At 44.3% G+C, this 14,446-nt stretch overlaps 1 protein-coding gene and 1 pseudogene across 2 annotated transcripts in view; one reads left to right on the forward strand and one right to left on the reverse strand.

Moving 5' to 3' along the window:
• The window catches only part of ANKRD6 (ankyrin repeat domain 6), a 148,348-nt gene that overhangs the window by 102,808 nt on the left and 31,094 nt on the right, over positions 1-14,446 (reverse strand). The window lies entirely within an intron of this gene.
• LOC139012851 (large ribosomal subunit protein eL30 pseudogene) lies at positions 917-1,283 on the forward strand (annotated as a pseudogene).

Genomic DNA, 14,446 nt, shown 5'->3' on the forward strand with positions numbered 1-14,446 from the left:
CACCCAGATAATCCAGAATCAACTCATCTCAAAATCTCACTTAACCACATCTGCAAAGACCCTCCTTCCAAATAAGGACAAATTCATAGGTTCCAGGGATAAGGACACAGACATATCTTTTTTTTGGGGGGGGGGGGGGGGGGGCAGAGAAGCTGCTATTCAATCCACTACACAGGCCAATCTGAGATAACAGCATTCACCAGAAGCCTTCCTGGTCTTGTTTCCTAAACTTCAGAGGGTGGCTTTCTGTCCTCTCACAGACACCCTGTAACTGCTCGTCAGCTGTGCTAGTGCAGCAGAATCCAGTCAGCCCAATGTTTTCCAAAGTGGGGTCTCCCAGAGCGAGCGCTCACCAGGGTAAGGAGGAGGAACCACAGCTCCTCATCACGGCAGCCACCACACTGTCACGGTGACTGTCTGTGCCTGAATCCCTACAGCATCTCGGAGGGCAGGGTCCATGTTTCACTCACCGTTGTACCTCCAACTGCAGAACTTATAAACAGTAAATGCTTAATTGACAACTGATATTTGGCAAAGAAAAGAATGAATATATCTGTATCACTGAAATGTATTGTGTATGTTGCTACTCATTAGGAAGAATCGCACACCTGCATACTGCACAATGCTTGATAGGGAAGATCAATATTTACAGGGTTCTCACCCAGTCAACCAACAGTCTCTATCAGTAACTTATAAAGAGTAAGTGCTGACTTAATCACCACAGGAAAACACTTATCCAGGTGATCGCTAAGGTCTTTTTTCAGCTCTAAATTCTATGATCACCAATAACTGACAAAACAAACTGGCATGCAAGGGAATGCAGTGAGCTGACCAATCAGAAAGCTAAGGCTCCTTTCTCGCTCCCCAGCCACCTTGGCGGCTGCTCACATTGCCATCCCACATCTAAGGCAGGAAGATGGTGGCCGCAAAGAAGATGAAAAAGTCTCCTGAGTCCATCAATTCTAGGCTCCAACTTGTTATGGGAAGTGGAAAGTACGTGCTGGGGTACAAGCCGACTCTGAAGATGATCAGACAAGGCACAGTGAAGCTGGTCACCCTTGCCAACACCTGCCCAGCCTTGAGCAAATCTGAAAGAGTACTACGCCATGTTGGCCAAGTCCCGTGCCCATCACTACAATGGCTATAAGATCACTACAGTGGCAGCGTGTGGAAAATACTACAGAGTATGCACACTGGCTATTATTGAGCTAGGGGGTTCTGATGTTAGAAGCATGCCAGACAGACGGGTGAAAAGTAAATCATGCAAAACTGGCCAGTTTTAAACTGGTTTAAACACAAAACAAAGCTACGATTGAGGGGAAATGGCTAAATAAATGCAAGGTGCTTGCAAGGCATTAAGCAAAATACAATGTGAACCGTGCGTAGTGTGCTTTAGTCCTGTTGTCTACACGGAACATATTTCTTAAACAAAACACAAACCCAACGGACAATGCAGGCCTCGTAACTCCTGAGCAGGCCAAACGATCCGAAGAGTTCTGGTCTCCTTTGGTGGATGTCAGTTCCCTCATCTCTAGCCCTACTCAAGTCCACCCCAAGCCACCAGGTTCTTCATAAAATTCTCATTAAAATGTTTAAAGAGCTCAATAATTTCAAGTAGCTTTCGAATTACCATTAGACACAAACTTACTCCATTCCTGTTCACAGACCTGTAGGCTCCCTATGCCCCCTCCTGCACCCCCATCCCTTGTTCTCTCTCAGTGGCTGTCTAAATCCCCATTAAATGTTATCTGATACCCTCCTAAGGTATTCTCTTTCCTAAGGATATTTTTATATTGATCTGGAATTCTGGAAGACCAAAAAACCAAAAAGATTTAAAACAATGGACTTCTAATAATAAAATTTTAGACACAGGGAAATGAGTAGACATTTTGAAGAAAATCTTTCCTGGATCCCTTCAGAACACACCAACTGGGGAGCCAGCTTTCTACCTTCTTGAAAGTGAGCCAGGGCTGGCTACAGATATATCAATCCATGGGCAGCTGGCATCCTTAATAATGAACAACTTCCTTCTCTTCTGTCAAGAGCAGAGACAAAGACATGATTCAGGGGCCCTCAAAGTGAATTATCGCCTTTGTTTAAAACTCCCCTCTCGGGCAGAGCTGTCAGCTGCAGCAGCCAGTCCAGGGAAGGATGAAAATTAAAGCAAAGCTGTTGAAGTGCCCAGGCAGCCAACACAAGGGACTCTGCCTCCACTTTGTGCCCAGCCCCACAGAACTGAGACTGCTCTAGAGGTGATGTCTGGGCAAGGACAGCCTGCCCTGGACCCAGCACCAGGAGGAAGGCAACATGCTTCTCCAGTGAAAAAAGACGCAAGTCCCTGCCAAGGTTACCATCAGCTCGCACCCAACAACAAACCACACTGGGACACAATTATAAACTGCAGGTCAGACCCATTTGCAGGTCATGAAATAAGTTAGTGGGTCACAAGCAACATTACAAAGAATGAAATAGAAAATGTCAAAATACACTGCATGTATTTTGGGAAACACTTGTTTCACTTGTGTGTGTGTGTGTTTATATTTGTACTAGAGGCCCGGTGCATGAAATTGTGCATGGGAGGGGGGGCTCAGCCTGGCCTGCACCCTCTTGCAATCCGGGACCCTGGCTCCTAACCACTCACCTGCCTACCTGCCTGATTGCCCCTAACCACTGCCAGCCTGCCTGATCACCCCTAACCACTCTGCTTGCCTGCCTGATCGCCCCTAACTGCTTGCCTACCTGCCTAATCACCTGCCTGCCTGATTGCCCCTCACCACTTACCTGCCTCCCTGATCACCCCTAACCACTCTGCCTGCCTACCTGCCTGCCTGATCGCCCCTAACCACTCTGCCTGCCTGCCTGCCTTCCTGATTGCCCCTAACTGCTCGCCTGCCTGCCTGATCGCCTCTAACCATCTCTGCCTCGGCCCTCACCGCTGCGGCTTCGTCCAGAAGGATGTCTGGAATGATATTCGGAAGGTCCTTCAGCTGTCTGGTCTAATTAGCATATTACGCTTTTAAGATTATAGATATGTACATACTGGGTTACAACATAAAACACATTTCTTACTGTGGGTCACAAACCAAAGTGTGAATGCCACTGTTCTTGAGCAAAAATGAAACAAGTGTTCAATTCAAAGACATAATCAAAAGATTACCTATATTTCTTTTTTAAATGCCAATAATTATCAAACAGTACCTTGGACAGTGTCTGTCAACCACGTCAGTCTTTCCTAAGTATAGTTCTGGGGTCCTAAGATGTATTTTCAGAGATTTGAGAATTTTTACATTTTGTGTTCTCGATGAGAATCCAAATGGAACATATTTTGAATCATCTAGATGTCTCCCTCATAATTGTGTTAGGTCATGTGGTTTAAATGTTCACACTGGCATTTGTGTTTATAATCAAATGGAGGTGGGTGGACTGCTGAGAACAAAACAGAAGCAGGCTTCCTCTAACATCACTGCCCCAGATATACATAAAGGCCAGGTAGGCTGTACGAAGGGGTCTCAGTCATCCAAACAGAGATGGGGTGGGGGTTTAGTCATCACACAAGAATTGGTAGCACGACATGCTGAACAAGGCACCTGGGCCAAGCACTCACTACCAAGTCAGGTAGCACAGGGTGCACTATGGATCCCGTCTTTGTAAATACCAGTTTGCAACAACTTCTTCATGCTAAATGTAAAAATGCAATGAAATAAGTAATTTTCACATATCACAGAATAAAGGGACTAACTTAACGTTCTACAAATTATATATAATTTTGTATACATTTCCTATCATGTTACTGAAGGTAATTTTTTTCTTTCCAGTATGTCTAGAGGTTAAATGGGGCGGGAGGGGGAAAAGAGCACTTATGAGTTACACATTCACATATTTTCACACAAAGAATTTTCAATCAATGGAGAGAAGCTGGAGCATAGAAAATACCAGTGGCAGGTGATCCACCTTGTTTTTCATTTGACTACTAGAGGCCCAGTGCACGAATTTGTGCACGGGTGGGGTCCGGCCAGCCTGCTCTGAGGGGGCCAATCAGGGCCGGGCCAGCGGGGGGCAGGGGACACAGAAGGTTGGCCAGCCCTGCCCCCAATGTGGGGGGGCCGATCGGGGGCGGGGACAGACCAGGGCGGGGAGGGGCTGCAGGAAGTTGGAGGGGGCCGATCAGGGCCCTGATCTGGTGGTTGGCCACCGCAGTGTGCATCATAGCAACCAGTCTTCCAGCATTCTGGATGCTTGGCTTTTATATATATAGATGGAATGCTTTATTGAATTTGTCTTGTGGCTCATTGATTTCCTTAATTATGCTTGCCCTAAAGCAATATTAACTGAGTGTATATTCCCAATTATTGGAAAAGGGAGGTCTTAGAGCAGTGGGACATTCAAAGAAAACCAAGCTGAATTTTTTAATTCAGCTAAAAGTTGGTAGAAGTAAATATCAAGACAAGCTTCCTGGAAAGAAATTCAGCAATATGTATCCAAAGCCTCAAATTGTTGTGTGCTCTTTGACTCAGAAATTCCTCTTTTAGTAACTGATGTGAAAGTAATTACTCTGGATGTCAGAAAGGATTTAGTTGCAAGAATGTCTAATACCAGGGGATTGGTTAGCAGAGATGGTATAGTCATATAAGGATGCTGAAGTTGACAAGATAATGATATCTCAGACACTGAGTGCTTACTTTATGCAAGGCTCTATTCTCAGCACTCTACATCTATTATCTCATTTAATTCTCCCAGCACCCCAATGTAGTGAGTATTATTATTATTCTCCTAATTTTTTAAAAGAGTAGAACAAATTAAATAATTTTCCCAGCTAATTAGAGGCAGGGCTGAGGTATAAACCCAGAGTCTGATGCTAGAGTTTGTGCTCTTCCCCTCAATGGATCGCCAGTAGTCATGTAAAACTATGTAATATCTATGTTATAGAAACATGTTCATGAGATAGTATACAAAGCAGATTATAAAACATACACTGTAGCCTGGCTGATGTGGCTCAGTGCTTGAATGTTGACCTATGAATCAGGAGGTCACGGTTCGATTCCAAGTCAGGGCCTGGGTTGTGAGCTTGATCCCTGGTGAGGGATGTGCAGAAGGCAGCTGATCAATGATTCTCTCTCATCATTTATGTTTCTATCTCTTTCTCCCTCACTGAAATCAATAAAAATACATTTTAAAACAAAAAAAACTCCCATCTACACTAATAAAAAAGAAACATGCAAATTAACCATCACTCCATCACTCTGCTACACCCACCAGCCCATCAGAGCAACTATGCAAATTAACCCAACAAAGATGGTGGTTAATTTGCATACGCAGGCGCAGAGCGAAGACTGAAGATGACTGAAGATGGTGGCGGCCACAGAACTGGAGCGAGCAGGAGGCTTGGGTTATTTCCAGCGACAGAGGAAGCCAAGCTTCCCGCAGGCCCTGTACTCCACTCAAGGAGGGGCTGGGGGCCTGGGGCCTGGGGGCGACCCAGGCCTCCAGCCCGCCCTGGGCTCCGCTCGAGGGGCTGGGAAAAAAAAAAAGGAGGGGCTGGGAGCAGCTGGAGCAGAGAAGCCAAGCCTCACTGCTGCGGCCGGACCAAAGGCCTGGGTCCCAGGTACCGGAGGAAAACCAGTGCTGGCAGCCAGGGGAAGGAAGGCTTATTGTGCGAATCTTCGTACAATGGGCCACTAGTACACTATAACCTCATTTTTGTAAAAATTTTAAGATTGGCAGGATATATGTCAAAATGTAGTGATTGCTGATACTTTTCTTAATTATTTGAAATTTCTTTAATAAATAAATAATTTTTGTAATTAAAAACAACACATCAATTAAATATATGTCCCAGGTAATCTTACACTCTAGTTATTAAGCGTTACATAGATGTACAACATCACAGCAAATTCTGGTAAGATTTAATAGCTCACTTCTCTACTGCTTTCTAGCAAAAGATAATCCTGAGAGAAGCTTTCTTGTGGGACTTTGATTTAATAGCACTTCACTGTCAAATAAAAAGTAATTTAATCACACTGTCAAATAAAAACTATGTAAGAATTCAGACTGCCCAGAATCTTTCTTCCAGCCCAACTCCCTTTCCATCTCATCAAAGCCTCTGGCCTGTGACAACAGGTGGGTGGATCTGCCTGGCAGCACCTGCCTGCACAATGACCCCCTTCCCGACAGACAGACACGTCCCAGCCGCAGAGCAGGTCTCAACCCATGAGACAGCTGCTGAGGCAGCCGCCGGCCGTTTTCTACAGTGAAAAAGTTCAGGCCTGGAGGCCAGGCTTGTGGCCACAATGAACCCCTATTTCCCTTTGAGGGAGGAAGACATGAGGGAAAAGCCAAAGCCAAGCACAAAACCCAGACCAGGCTCTGCACCTCCTCTTGAACAGTAACAGTGAGTTCCTATGCTCAGAGCTGGGAATGGCCCCAGCAATAAAGCTCTGAATCCAAGGGGCCAATCCATGAGTCCTCAGCCAGCATGACCAGACCTGACTCCACTCCCAGAAACGCCGAGTTTAATGCTAAGTGTGAGATGCAGACACTAAGTGCAATAGTTCAACATCAATTTAGAAGTTTTCAATGCCCACTTATAAACTTGGGAGAAATAGGGAAGAGCCGTAGTGATCGTCTGGTCCAGTGTTTCTCAGTGGGGATGCCATTGGCATTTGGAGTGGGCCAATTATTCACTGGCCGGGTGGCATGTCAAGATTTCTAGTAGAAATCTTGTACCCATACATTGTGACAATTTAAAATGTTTCCCCTGAGATCAACCAAAGGACTTATATGCAAGTATATAGGCCTAACCAATGGACAGAGACAACAGGGGGGTGAGGGTATGAGTGGGGGGGATAGGGGGTAACATAGGGATAAGGACACATATGTAATAACTTAATCAATAAAAAAATTTTTTAAAAATAAATAAATCTGTAAGAACCTCAAGACTGAAATACTGACACTTCTTTCAATTCAGACTAAAATTTTTATTGAGACCAGGGTGTTAGGCACTGAGCGAGACACTGGGAAATACTAGGTAGCCAGAGGAGGATCCCATGCCTCATAACACTTAGCTTTGTGTTCCTTCCACTGCACCAAGCTCCCCTAATAATGCTCATTACAGCAAGAGACACTTAAAAGTTAAGAATAGAGTTCCCACTTAATGATAGGATTTATGGCGTCTGGATCTAAGAGTGATTGTATAAACTTTTTTTGTTTTCAATCTCATTATGGGTATTCTGGTATAAAGACAATTCTATTACTATAATTACTTTAAAAGACAAAAACAGTGTCTGATCTAGCAACCACCAATCCATATTTAAAGCTTCAGGATGCACTACGTACTGAATTCATACTGCAAAGAGTTTCTATGAGGGGGGAGAGAGGAGAAGAGGAAGGGGTTAGAGGAAGGGAAAGAAAGAGAGATCTGGAACCATTTGCATTTTATTAAGAAAATGTTTTCCTAAAAGCACCATCTCTATAAGCAGTCAGGGAAGTGAGTCCTACATAAAGCCTTTGACTTCAAGATTTTTGTCATCAAGATTTTCCTCTGAATGTGAAATCTAAATTTAGATTTTAAATAATTCCTTGCTAGTTCTTAAAGGGCTTATAACAAAATCAGTCCAAAGCATGACATGTTACCATGCGGTAACAGCACCACAAATTTTACAAGTCCCATGTTAATCTGAGGACACTAGCACCATGTGAGCTCTTGCACTGAAGTTTCAGAAGAGACTTTGGCATAACCATTCCTTGGTAGTAGTTTATTCATCATTCTTCTAATGGTGAATAATTTTTCCTTCACAGAGATACTTTTACGAGTTACAATTTATCATCACTGCAAGGAAAAGGAAGGAGAAGGGAAGGGAAGGAATGTTAGAGATAGGAAAAAAGATAGGGAGGGGAGAGAACTAGAGGGAGGGAGAGGGACAGGCAGAATAGGACTGCAGAAAACACAGTGCCAAAAATAAAAGTATTCTACAGAAATTTCAGGTAAAATTCAAAAAGTACTTTGAACCTGGCATCAAATCTTGTATAGGTACATACACATGGGCAAATAGGACTCTGCTCCTCCCATCAAATCACAGTAGTAATTACTTAGTAGTATTCTTTTTCATTTCTAACAAGGAAAACCCTTACAGGGCCTAAGTCCACTCCAAGACAGAGTGTATTCCAAAGGGACCACTCCCACGGCATATGGCTGGGAGAACCTTCCAGTCCACAGTCCCAGTCCCAAACAGAACAGCCTTACAACAGAGCTGATAAGGGGACTTACCTCTGCGGCCAGGATGCTGAGGGCCTCACAAAGACAAAGCCTGGGCCTTTGTGTGGTTGGTGGGAAGGCGAGAGGGTCTGGCGGGTATCAGCCTCAGCCCCTCGCCATTTACATGTCAATGGTCAAACCAAAGCTCCTCTGACCCGGGGTCGCGCAGGCGCGCCTGGAGCAGCCAGGTTCAATGTTTTGTACTTCTCCCTTCTCCCTTCTCCCGGGGGATTCAGGCTTGAATCTGCTGGCTGCCAGCAGGCACTTGGCAAACCTCGTTATGAGGGATTTGTCACCCTCTTCAAGCCCTGAGCTGGGTAAATACATCAGCAGTCGGCAGGCAGTCTTTTCAAATTATCCGAACACCAGGCTGGGAGAGATGAAGGCTTTAGATAAGACGGACAGAGTCAGAATTCCAAGTGTGATCTGGGTTGAAAAAATGTGCTGAAAGGGAAAAGATTTCAGAAGAACAGATGTTCCATCTTTCACTTAAGATCAACTCTGGGGGTTTTTGTTTGTAAACTAACACATGAACAGACCTAATTTTAGGATCCATGATCAGAAAGCCATTATTATGAACAAGGGGGGATGGGTTGGGGCTGGGGTAAGGGAGGCTCGATGGTCCACATACTATTCTACAGAGAAGAGTGGGTAACCAGGACAGCAAAAATTCTAAGAATCCTGTCTGATGAAAAGGAAATGACTTGAGCAGGGTGGGGCAAGGGGTGGCCATCCACAATACGTGAGGGTACAAAGAGTAGATATATTCTGGGGGCTCCAGACAGCTGAACAAAGGTTTGTTGGCTGGATGGAAAAAAACGCATATGCATAAGCTCAGAGAATTTTCTAACGACGAAAAGCTCTGGCCCCGTGAGTCAGGGAGTGGGCAGGGGAGCGGTCCTGCAGGGCCCTGGACCGGGAACCTTCCTGGTCTTGCCTGGACGCCAGCTGGGCTTCAGTGACTGACCTCCTTAGCATCTGAGGGGAGAAGACGGTCTTGAGGACAGATTCTCATGGCTTTACAGCCGGAAACAACATGACTATAAAATAAAAACGGGGATTTTAAAAGTCACATAATCTGTGTAACGTAGAAAGACGGACTGATATTGGCATGAGGCCCCTCTCTCAGTGCTCAAAATCAGTCCGGGCATCAGTCATTTCTGAAATTACATAATGCAGGCCCATGGCCCATTGATTACGGTTTGAAAATGGCAAGGCTGGCTCCCTGCATCCCATTCCCTTAAATCCCTTTTCCTTGTTCAATTTCTCAAAAAGCTGTTGATATAACTTGGATCACTTACAGCACTTACATTTACAAAGTGGTTTATGGTCAATTGAATTTTATGAATATTTCATAGAGCAGAATCTCACTGCTGGTCTAGGACCCAAAAGCAGAGGAAAGGAGGGAGGTCCTCAGAGGTGCCTTCCCAATGTCTGCAGGGGCTTGAGCGACCCTCCACAGTTTCCACCTTACGAAGGACAGTGGTAAAACCTTTCGTCCTATGTGGTGAAAGAATCATGACATTTACTTTGACCCACACTGCCCCCTGGCACTGTTCTGGGTACGAAGCCTACTTGAATGTGGCTTCATGGAGCTTCCTCATAGAGTAGAAGACACCACCACCACCACCACCACCACGTCCTAGACACTTAATGACATTATTATGAAACAGCTATCAACATTCTTATTTTTCTAAAGTCAGCAGGGGAAATGCACAGGGTAGGTGCATATAAAACTTTGGTAATTACTGATTAATTACATCCAAATAGATGTTACCAACTTGGACTCCCACCAACATCCCAGGGGAGTGCCCATTTTCCTACCTGTTCACCAACATGGATATAATCAGTTTTTCTGTGATTTTATCTCTGAGAACTTGCTTTAAAAAAATATCATTGCCCGAGCTGGTTTGGCTCAGTGGATAGAGCGTCCGCCACAGACTGAAGGGTCCAGGGATCGATCAAGGGCACATACCTGGGTTGTAGGCTCGATCCCCTGCCTTGGCCAGGGCATGTGAGGGAGGTAACAATTTGATGTGTCTCTCTCACATGGATGTTTCTCTCTCTCTGTGTCTCCCTCTCCCTTCCTCTCTCTCTAAAAATCAATGGAAAAAATCTTCTCAGGTGAGGATTAACCAACATTTCCTTCTTTTGAAGACTGAACCTTTCCTAGGAAGTAAAGTGTGGTTTGTATCATTTGGGATGGAAGAACCCCTCCTCCTATGGTTCCTTCCTCCATTGGGAAAAATCTGCTTAAAGGGCACTGTACCATCAGAGTCACTAATGCAGTCAATATGCTGCCAAGAGAAGTGGGATTTAGAGTCTAGGAGAGTGGAGAGAATACAGAAGTCATTTTGAAAAAAAGCATGGGATAGAAGAAATAGCTCACTTGGAAGGCTGATCTTTTGGGACAATTACGTTTCAGACAGACAATGACCTAAGAGAGTAGAAAAAGATGCCAATGCTCACGTCTGCTAGTTAGAAACCAGCACAGAAATTGTGTGGGCAAGACCCTGATGGTACAATGCCCTTTAAGCAGTGTTGTTGTTTTTTCCAACGGAGGAAGGAACCAAAGGAGGAGAGATTCTCCCATTCCAAATGATACAAACCACCCTTTACTTTCTAGGAAAGTTCCAGTCCTCAAAAAAGGCAAATGTTGAGTTGTTTTAAAACATCCCAAAGGATATAAGACTATCATAAAACAAACTGATTTGTTAATAAACTTCACTTGATTTTTTAAAAAAATATATTTTATTGATTTTTCACAGAGAGGAAGAGAGAGAGAGAGAGATAGAGTTAGAAACATCGATGAGAGAGAAGCATCTATCAGCTGCCTCTTGCACATCCCCCACCAGGGATGTGCCCGCAACCCAGGTACATGCCCTTGACCAGAATCTAACCCGGGACCTCTCAGTCCACAGGCTGACGCTCTATCCACTGAACCAAACCGGTTTCGGCAACTTCACTTGATTATTAATTGGAATGTAAATCATCATTTCTGAAAAACAATTTGACCTTTTTAAGACTATAATTCTATTTCTAACTACCACTAAGGTTAAGAATTCTAATTATGAAAAAAGCGTTTTGCAAAAATATATACTCCACGGTGTCTATATATATATAAAAGGATAATATGCAAAGTGTCCCCTTGGGAGTTCGACCGAGAGTTCAACTGCTCACTATGATGTGCGCTGACCACCAGGGGGTGACACAAAATGAAGAAAGGCCCCAGCCAGCAGCCAGAAGGCCCCGATCGACCCTGATTTCCAGCCAGGCCTAGGAATTCTACCTGTGCACGAATTTTGTGCACTGGGCCTCTAGTTATCTATAATAGCAAAACACTGGGAACAGGAAGACTTCTACCCAATAAAGAGGATGAGTCAATAAACCAGAAAAACCTCCATCTCGCAGAATATTACACTGCCTTCAAAATGATGTTTCAAGGTTCACACACTTGTCTCAGTAATGCATTACTGGGAATCTATTTTTAAAAAATCCTCACCCAATTATATGTTTTATTGATTTTTTTCTTTTTTCGAGAGAGAGTGAGAGAGAAAGGGAAAGAGAAAGAGAGAGAAACATCAACCAGTTGCCTCCCATATGCACCCGACCAGAAATTGAACCTGCAACCTTTTGGTGTATGGGACACCGCTCCACTCAATTGAGCCACCCAGCCAGGACTCAGGAAATCTATTTTAAAGAAATAATCCAAAAACACAGGAAACTTATGTTTGAACAAATGGAAAAAGATAAAAAAATATGAACAATAAAATGGCAACAAATACATATTTATCAACAACTGAATCTAAAAATAAAAATAAATGAGCAAGAAATCTAATGAACAAAATAAACTGATGAACAAAATAGATCCAGAGATATAGAAGCATGGAATAGACTGCTGAATCTCAGAGAGAAGGCAGGTGGCTGAGGGGGAGAGATTAACTAAAGAACTTATATGCATATATGCATAACCCATGGATACAAACAATAGTGTATGTGTGGGGGGGGGTCAATGGGGGAAAGAAAGGGGGACATCTGTAATACTTTCAACAATAAAGATAATTTTTTTGCTAATTAAGGACTAAATTAGCAAATTATGGTAAATAACAAAGTGCAACATTATACAGCTTTTAAATGACCATTATGAAAGATACGTAGAAACAGGAAACAGCTTATGAGACTGTTCCGTGAAAAAAAAATATGAAAATACACTAATTATAATTGGTAAAATATATACATATGTAGATGATAATTTGCAAAATTAAGTTATTAAGAGTAGAATTATGCATTATTTTAAAAGATTCTTTAATATAACTATACAGCATTTTCATTTTTAAAGTCTATGGCCCTGGCCCTGAACAGTGGTTAGAGCATCAGCCCCAGATAGAAAGGTCATGGGTTTGATTCCTGGTCAAGGACATGTACCTGAGTTGCAGGTTTAATTTCTGGCCCTGGTGGGGGAGCATGCAGGAAGCAACCTTTCTTACATCCATGTTTCTTTCTCCCTCTCTCCCTCTTCCTCTTCCACTCTCTAAAATTCAATGGAGCCCTAGCCAGTTTGGCCCTGTGGATAGAGTGTCAGCCTGTGGACTGAATGGTCCTGGGTTCGATTCCAATCAAGGGCACATGCCTGGGTTGTGGGCTCGATCCCCAGGAGGAGGTGTGCAGGAGGCAACCGATCAATAATTTTCTCTCATCATTAATGTTTCTATCTCTCTCTCCCTCTCTGAACTAAATAAAAATATATCTATACTAATAAAAGGGTACTATGCTAATTAGACTGGGTCGACTTGACATCTTCCAGACGTCTGACTTCCTTCCGGACAGTTAGGGGGCAACCAGGCCGGCAGGGGGGCAGTTGGGGGGTGACCAGGCTGGCAGGGGGGCAGTTAGGGGACAATCAAGCAGGCAGGCAGGCAAGTGGTTAGGAGCCAGCGGTCCCGGATTGCGAGAGGAATGTTTGACTGCCAGTTTTGGCCCGATCCCTGCAGGGGATCCCAGCAGTCAGACATCCCCTGAGGGGTCCCTGATTGGAGAGGGTGCAGGCCAGGCTGAGGGAGCCTCCCCCCCATGCACAAATTTCGTGCACCAGGCCTCTAGTCTATAATAATAAAAGCATAATATGCTAATTAGACCAGACAGCTGAACAACCTTCTGGACGTCCTTTCAGACGAAGCCATGGCAGTGGGGGCCGAGGCAGAGGCAGTTAGGGGTGATCAGGCAGGCAGGTGAGCAGTTAGGGACGATGAGACAGGCAGGCAAGTAGTTAGGGGCAATTAGGCAGGCAGATGAGTGGTTAGGGGCAATGAGGCAGGCAGGCGAGTGGTTAGGGTCGATCAGGCAGGCAGGCGAGTGGTTAGGGGTGATGAGGTAGGCAGGCAGGCAGAGTGTTCAGGGGCGATCAGGTAGGCAGGCAGGTGAGCGGTTAGGAGCCAGTGGTCCCGGATTGCGAGAGGGTGCAGGCTGGGCTGAGGGACACCCCCCACCCCCGTGTATGATTTTTGTGCACTGGGCCTCTAGTTAAAAAATAAAATTCAATGAAAAAAATAGCCTTAGGTGAGGATTCAAAATAAATAAATAAAAGTCTATTAAAATGTTCTTTTCCAAGAATATCTGTACATTGTTTTACCCTATCTAAACCAGCCTATAACCATTCCAAAAATCAACTTCTTGAGTACAAAAAGTCTGGCAAAACGTCAGGGCCGTCTGGCTCCCCACAACCACCCTACAGTACTTCACTTCAACTCCAACTCCTTGAATAGTTTCCATTTCACTGTTAGTGAAGTGCACAGGGACACAACCTTCCTGACGGACAATCTGGCAGTACCTACTACACTATAAATGCCCACTCCTTTTGAGCATTTCCCACCTGGGAATTTGTCCTAAAAAACAATTCCACACATGCGCAAATGTAAAGGTAACAAGAACGAACAACAAGTCTACTTAGGGGTGGCCTCCTCTGGGAGGGGCGGTTTCATTTTAAAAAGCTACAGAGAGAGAGACCTAGAGTGAAAAACCCATGCAGCTTTGATTTGTTGCCCAGTTTACTATTTCCTTTGATGTCTTTATTTCTGGCAACAGAAAGAAGGGTGCTGATTCAACTCTCCACGTTCCAATCACATGCATGCCAGTACAGATGCTAACACACAGAGCCAACTGAAATACACACGTTTTAGATCGTTCTCTCTTTTGCTC

This window comes from Myotis yumanensis, unplaced genomic scaffold (assembly GCF_028538775.1).
Source record: "Myotis yumanensis isolate MYYU_CA2020_CCGP unplaced genomic scaffold, mMyoYum1.0.hap1 SCAF_6, whole genome shotgun sequence".
NCBI classification, from domain to species: Eukaryota; Metazoa; Chordata; class Mammalia; order Chiroptera; family Vespertilionidae; genus Myotis; species Myotis yumanensis.